Here is a 7,786-nt window from a genome sequence, read left to right on the forward strand (position 1 = left end):
CTAAACAAGTTTTATCCTTTCTAATCCATCCACGGCTTGTGACAGTAAAAGAAATTCAAACAAATCTGACTTAGTCAATGGTCAAAATTTTCAAATGTGGATATCTAAAGGTTAGTCTCCTACACCTATATTTAGGGCCCCAGGATTTAGAGATTCTCAGCACCTGTTAAAATCATACTACAGCTCTAGATGCCTAAATATAAATTTAAATGCCTAACTTTAGACTCCCACATAAAATAATTTACATACACGTTAAATTACAAATTTGACAACAGTCCATTTAAAGACTCCTCAGGACATCAAAAACAAAATAAAATCCACAACCTTTTAAAAAAAAAAAAAAAAAAAAAACCCTGATGACTACTCTTTTGAGCCTGAAATGTTGGCTACTGCCTGCTCTGCTGCTCATTTGTTACAGTAGAATCTCAGAGTTACGAACACCTCAGGAATGCACTGTACCCTGAAAAGAGGGAACGCTGAGTGACCTGGCCAGAGGGCTGAGTCATGAAGAGGATGCTGCAGTTCCTGGAGTGAGACAGGCTGCAGACCAGAAGGAGAGAGGGAGTGAGGGCGTGGGGAAGAGGCATTGACCTCGCAGATCTAATCCCTAGAGCGGCCAGGAGGAGGCGGCACCAGACTAGTGGCGAGTGGAGCACCCCGTCTCAGCCCCAGGCTTCCTCTCTGGGCAGGCTAGCACCATTTGCCAACCAAGATGGATGCAACAATGCTCTGTGCCACTGGGCTGGCAACTGAGAATACACAGAGGCTTTTTGGGCTGTATTTCATCCCTCAAAGCCAGTCAGTTTGGTTTTGGACTTTGCCTGCAGACCATATGATGTGGCAACAAAAGCAGCTCTTCCAGCAGCAGAAGGGTCTTCAGCCATAGGGCTGGAGCGCACACGAAAAAATACTGAGCAATTCTTAACCTGGCACTCCCCCGTCTCTGGGGTTTACTGGCCTCTGTACGCGGTCTTCCCACCCACTGGCAGCCAGCTCCCTCCCCCGCTCCAGTGCCTCCTGTCCGCCAGCAGCCCTGCTGATCAACTCCGCTCCCTCCCTCCTGGCACCTCCTGCCCACCGCAGATCAGATGTTCTGTGGTGGGCAGGAGGTGTTGGGGGGAGGTGGAGGAGTGGGGATGGGACACAGTGGAGGGAGGGGGTGGGAAGCGGGAGGGGTGGGGACTTGGGGGAAGGGGTGCAGAGAGGGTTTGGGGTTGAGCAGGGGTTAAGCACCCCTGGGACAAGGAGGAAGCCGGCACCTGTGTCTGCAGCGGTAGCAGAGGAAGTGGAACAAGGACAGGTAAGAGGACGCTGAGAAGCTGATAGTAGAAGAACTGTCCTGCATTCCAGCACCCCCCACAGTTCTTGACATCTGGACTGCTTTCCTCACCCTGCAGCTCACGAAGATGGATCAGCATTTTGGTGCCATGGCTCTGGTCATACTTTCTCTGGTCCTTTTTTGTAGCCAAATTCTCTGCCTCCACAGCAGCGTATGGGCGCTTGCTCTATTGCTCGTCTACCTTCTGTCTTCAGGGTGGGGTGTTTTTTTTTTTGGGGGGGGGGGGGGGGGAGGGTAACTAAATTGAGGGCAACAGTGAGCAATGTTCTCTTCTTTAGCCCTATCTTTCTCACTGAGTTGATTTTTAGTCTGGTAGCTGAACCCACCTAGAGTTTCCACTGAAGTTGCCTTCCTGCTGGTTCTTCTGCACCTTTTCTGGATTGCAGAGCAGCCTGAAAAGCACCTTAATCTAAACGGTGCTCCATCTGTGATGCTGCTTTCTCAGGCTTGGCAGTTGTGCCCAACCTGTACCCAGCCTTCCATCCCTCACTCTGTAAGGTCTCAGGGCTATGCGTTGGACAGGCCTGTGGGATCCCCTATACACCAGATCAGCTGCAGTTTCAGCATGGAAAAAATGGACCAGGAGTCTCTGAGCAGAGAAGGGTGAGGCTCCAAAGATGAGGAGGACCCCAGCCAGCCAACTACAGGGTCACAAATCCCCTGCCCCCCAAAAGTCTTAAAGTGGGTCCAGATTGCACTGGAAAAAGTAGGGCTCATTAACTGCCCCACTTCTTCACAGTTTGGGTAGGAGGGCTCTGGCAGCATATCCCTTCCCGTTCCCTGGGAGAATGGGACCTAGCAGGCAAGTACTCAGCTCCCATGAGAGGACTTCGGGCCCTAAGGAAGGATAGCCACAAAAAGCCTCACAGGAACTCCTATGCTCTCAAAGTATGCTGAAAGGGAATGAAAAAGCACATAGAATTCAGGAGGTGAGAGTCCTCGGACTTCTCTTCCTCTCCCTCCTCCCCTGGGAATGGTGAATTGTCATACTCTGAATCTGAGCAGGACCAGGGAAAAACTAAACAAAGATTTCCCCCACACACGCCCCGATAAATTTGAGGCCATGTGTGCAGCAAGGTGTTGTCTCCACTATTCAGATTCAACCCAAACAGACTCCTGAAAGTAAGCTCCAGAGTAAATGCCTTCCCTCAAGATCCTCTCTGGAGGCTGTGATTCCCCAACGCTCCTCCTCCAAGGAAGTGATCAGGAATGAACAGGTTAAGCCCAACAAGGGCAAGCACATTAATAATGATGTTCGTCCATCGTTATCGATGAAGACCTCAACAACTCATTCTTTCAATGACCGGGCTCTGTGTGTCCGAAGATGACTGATCAGTCCGATTCGGGCGTGGAATGTCCTGTCACACATCGGGCAGACATGTAATGGCACTGTCGATGATGTATGAGCAGATCTGGACTTGCGCAGCTCATGCTTTTTTTCAGCTTCAGCAATACACCTCACCTCAGAGGTATTACTGCCTATGTGAATGAGGCTGCGCCATGCTGGACGGTTCAGTGCGAAGGTTTCCCATGTGTCAGTGTTGATCTCGAAGGACTTCAAAGAGGTCTTCAGCATGTCCTTGAACTGCTTCTTTAGTCTTCCATGGGAGCGCTTTCCCTGAGTGGAGTTCTCCGTAGAAGAGCTGTTTAGGAATGTGTTCTTCTGACATTCTCACAACATGTCCAGCCCACCTGGTCTGGGCTCTCATCAGCAATGTGTGAACTGATGGCAGCCTGGTTCTAGTAAGGACATCCGTATCGGGCACTTTGTCCTGCCATCTGATTTTTAGAAGCTTTCGCAGACAGGAAATGTGGAAGTGATTGAGCCTTTGTGCATGACTCCGATAGACAGTCCACGTCTCGCAGGCGTACAGCAGAGTTGGAAGCACCACTGCTCAGTAGACCTTCAGCTTCGTTGGTAGGCTGATCTCTCGACGTTCCCAAACGTTGGAGCGCAATCGGCCAATTGCAGAGCTGGCTTTAGCAATTCTGCAGTTTACTTCATCATCGATTGACATTGCTCGGGAGAGGGTACTGCCCAGATACGTGAAGTGGTCCACTGTCTGAAGTATCTGTCCATTTACAGTGATGGACGGTTCTGAGTACGGAGCGTGGGGAGCTGGCTGGTGCATGACCTCAGTCATCTTGATGTTAATGGTGAGACCGAAGTTGTTGCATGCAGTTGAAAACTTGTCCATACTGGCTTGCATTTCTGGCTCTGTACTAGCATTCAGAGCACAATCATCGGCAAAGAGAAAGTCTTGAAGTACAGTTTCCTTCACCTTGGTGATGGCACGCAGTCATCTCAGATTGAATAGTTTCCTGTCAGTTCTATACTTCAGCCTACTCCTTCAGTGCAGTGTTGAAAGGCATCAGAGTGGCAGAGAATATGCTGAACAAAGTGGGTGCTAAAACACACCCTTGCTTGATGCCATTGGTGACTGGGAAGGCCTCAGATGTTTCACCGTCATCCAGGACACGAGCCATCATACCGTGATGAAATTGATGTACCATTCGTATAAATCTGTCTGGATAGCCAAATTTCAACATGATCCTCCACAGGCCCTGGCGACTGACAGAGTCAAATGCTCTCGTGAGGTACACAAGTTGTGTAGAGTTCACGATTCTGCTCTTGACATTTCTCCTGTAGCTGATGCACAGCGAAGATCATGTCAATAATCCCACGTCCCTTGCGGAAGCCACACTGTGATTCTGGCAGTAAGCCCTTCTCCAGGTGAGTGATCAATTGGTTCAACGGAACCCATGCAAGAACTTTCCCCGCTGTAGAAAGCAGTGAGATTCCACCATGATTGTCGCATACCTGGCATACCTGCCCTTCCTCTTACAGAGGTGCAAGATGGACGCGTCTCTAAATTCTTGTGGAATGGATCCCTGCTTCCAGAAGGACTGAAACAGCTCAGTGAGTTTCCGTAGCAGCACGGGTCCACCGACTTTGTACACCTCTGCTGGTATGGCATCTGACCCTGGGGCTTTGCCACTTGACAGCTAATTGATAGCTTTCTTCACTTCGTCTTCTTCTGGTGAAGCATCCATGGAGTCATTGACTGCAACCTGGGGCATCTTGTCAATGGCCTCATCATTGATGACTGAGGGGCAATTGAGAATTGCTTCAAAGTGTTCAGCCCATCTCTGGAGAATCTGCATCTTCTCTGTAAGGAGCACAGTACCATCAGAGTTCAGGAGGGAAAAGCTCCCAGAAGACTGTGGACCATAGAGTGTGTTGAGGGCTTCATAAAACTGCTTATAGTCATTCCTGTACGCAAATGCCTGTATTTCATCTGCTTTGGCGCTCAGCCACCAGTCCCGCATTTTGCGCAGTCGGTTCTGTACTGTTCTGCGAGCGTTGATAAAGGCGGTCTTCTTTGCCACTGAAGATGGATCGTTTTGATATGCAGGATGCAGGCGGTGCTTCTCAGCAAGTAAGGCCTGGATTTCTGCATCATTTTTGTCAAACCAGTCTTGCCACCTGCATGTGGAGGGCCCCAATACCTTCGATGCAGCTGTATGGACAGTGTTGCGGAATCGCTCCCAGTCTTTCTCAGCGTCTTCCTCAATACGAAGATCAGCAAGCTCATTCTCTAGGTCTTCTGCTAGAGTTTCAGTGATGCGGCTGTTCTTCAGCTTCGACACGGTGATCCTTTTGAGAGCCTTACAGCCTTGTGGTCGTCTCTTCGGCATGATACGGAGCTTCATTTTGGATACTATGAGCCTATGATCCGTCCAACAGTCAGCGCCACACATAGCTTTTGTAACCCTGACATCTTGTCTATCCCTTCTCCTGATGATGACATAATCAATCAAATGCCAGTGCTTGGAATGGGGATGCATCCACAAAGTCCTGTTACGGGTAGGAAGGCAGAAGACGGTATTGCTGATCAGAAGGTAATGTGCTGCATAAGTTTTCAGCAGTAACAGACCATTGCTGTTACACTTTCCACTCCATTTTTCCCGATGACTCCTTCCCAGGCTGCAGCATCGCATCCGACTCTTGCGTTAAAATCGCCAAGCAGAATCAGCTTGTCTGTGCAGTGCACTGACGATAGCAAAGTATCTAGTTCTTCGTAGAATTTATCCTTCACATCCTCTGGGTTGGTCATTGTAGGAGCATATGCGCTGATCAAAGTAGCTTGTTTTCCTTTTTGAAGCAGAAACTGCATTGTCATGAGCTGGTCATTCATACCCTTGCGGGAACTGGCAAGTTTCCGAACAAGACGATTCTTGATGGTGAAGCCAACTCCAGATTCGCGATGCTCATCACTGCTGCGGCCACTCCAGAAGAATGTATAGCCACCGCCTGACTCAGACAGCTGTCCTTCATTAGCAAGGCGAGTTTCGCTAAGGGCTGCAATGTCAATGTTATCGCATGTGAGCTCTCTAGCGACAAGTGCTGTTCTTTTCTCCGGTCTGTCTGCTGTGATGTTGTCCAGTGCACATATTCCATGTGCCAATAGTGATCGGTGTCACTCTAAATTTTGTTTTTGTTTTTGTTCGACCACTTTTGTGGGATCCCCGCCAGCCGCGGTATGCTGGCCAGGGTAAGGTGAAGCAGGCAATGTTTAGGGCACCTTTTCTAGCCCCCTCCTCATTCTACAGAGGTGAGCAGTGCAATCCTGAATAGGGCTGCTCAGTCGCTCAAGAAGATGTCAAGCTCCACTGCTGCTTTGGTCAGTGAGGAATGACTATTATGCCTGAGCCGCCTATGTGCAGGTCCGCGGCTACAGCTCCCAGTGTATCCACACCTGCTGCTTCGTCGCTCACCCATCACCACAGGACTTGATGTGATGTGATATGATATGATGTCGAGACTTGCGCGTAAATTGGATTAAAGTGAGGGAGAGTTGCGTGACGTCAGCCTCGCTCTCCCCAGTTCCTATTTGTATCCAGTAGCAGGACAGAAGTTGAGACGGCTGGAGATAGGGCAGGGCGCAGTGGATGACCAAGATGCCTACGTGTCTTGTTGTGCTCTTAAGCGTTCCACAACACTTGCTGTCACCGCCTTCCTGACCATTGAACCAGGTTGCCTCAGTCAGCCAGATCCAGCCTTCGCATGCAATGGGTAGACAAGCCCTAACTCACTGAGAATTTCATACTCATCAGCTACCCTCACCTGGTTTAGCCCGCCAGTCGAGACGGCCTCCAGGGTGTGGCCGCTGTCGCATGCTGACAGCTACTTGGAGCCACAGGTGAGAGCTGGGTGTCAAGTGGGGACCAAAGTGGATGAGCTACTCCTAGGAGTACGACTGCTCCCCCATCATCAGAGGTACTACTCCTCCCTGACAACCCCAGACAACCCCAATGTTAATAGCACATTAATAAAAATTCCCTTAAAGGCTTCATCTTAAAGGTATGCAACTACACCCTGGAACACAGCAGTGATCACGTAGAGGTCCCAGCACAGATTCTCAGGTCCTTAAAATGGTGGTCAGTCCAGAGCAATGTCAGCAAAGGTATGCCCTTTGCCTTCCAGATCCTCTGGTTCTCACAAGCGACACCAGCCTGGAGGGCTAGGGCGCACTGTTGGGACTCAGAGAAAAGGGCCGACAGCATAAACCTCCCAGAGCTAGGAGCGACAGGCTGGTGCTATAAAAGTTCTAGTCCAGCCTAGAAGGGAACCCCGACATTATTCAGTCGACAACACAACTGAGATCACATACATGAAGAACCAAAGGGGAACAAGGAGCCCATCACTACACACCAAAGCAATGGAAATTGTGCGATGGGCAGAGCACTTTCTTCTATACGTCAGATCAATTCATGTGAAAGGAGACCTGAACCAAAGGCATGCTGGCTCAGCAGGTGCAAGGTCAACAACTCTGCGTGGTGCCTTGTGACAGGGCTAACTTCCCTGACCTTTGGGCACCACAACAAGCTGGACACTTTCCAGGTTTATAAGCACCAGTATGTTATTAATTAGGTCCCCTCTTCCAGTTCATCAGTACAGCCTTGTGCAGCAACATTCATGTGGATATAAACTTCCCCCTTAACCCATTCTCTGGGGAGGGAGAGGGAAAGATCACCTCATCCTGAGACTGTCCCCCCTGGTCCCAGCCAGTCTCCTCCTTGCACTTTCTTGCTGTTCCCAGCTGATGTGTTGAATGTTCTCATTAGCTGATCTGTCCCCTGCCTAAGTAAGCCATTGAGCACCCATCTCCCAATGAATTCCACTCCAACCGGGGTGGGGGGAGAGGGTTGTACCTTAGTGAAGAGAGTGCTAGGTCAGCTCTAGGCTCCTCAGGCCCCATCACATGCCTGAATCAGGAAGTCTTCGAGTTAATCATTCAAATGTTTGGCCTTCCCTCAACTGATGTATTCACAAACCATATGAATGCAAAAAGACCAAAATACTTCACCAAGGAGGTGGACCCCAGATCCATGGGGGCAGATGCCCTATCACATAGAGGGCCACAGGGCCTACTCTGTGCATTT

General features: G+C 49.8%; 1 pseudogene; it reads right to left on the reverse strand.

Moving 5' to 3' along the window:
* Positions 1 to 782: 782 nt before the first annotated feature.
* LOC128831267 (uncharacterized) lies at positions 783 to 6,519 on the reverse strand (annotated as a pseudogene).
* Positions 6,520 to 7,786: the final 1,267 nt, after the last annotated feature.

The sequence above is a fragment of the Malaclemys terrapin genome, chromosome 2 (genome assembly GCF_027887155.1).
Source record: "Malaclemys terrapin pileata isolate rMalTer1 chromosome 2, rMalTer1.hap1, whole genome shotgun sequence".
Taxonomy (NCBI): Eukaryota; Metazoa; Chordata; order Testudines; family Emydidae; genus Malaclemys; species Malaclemys terrapin.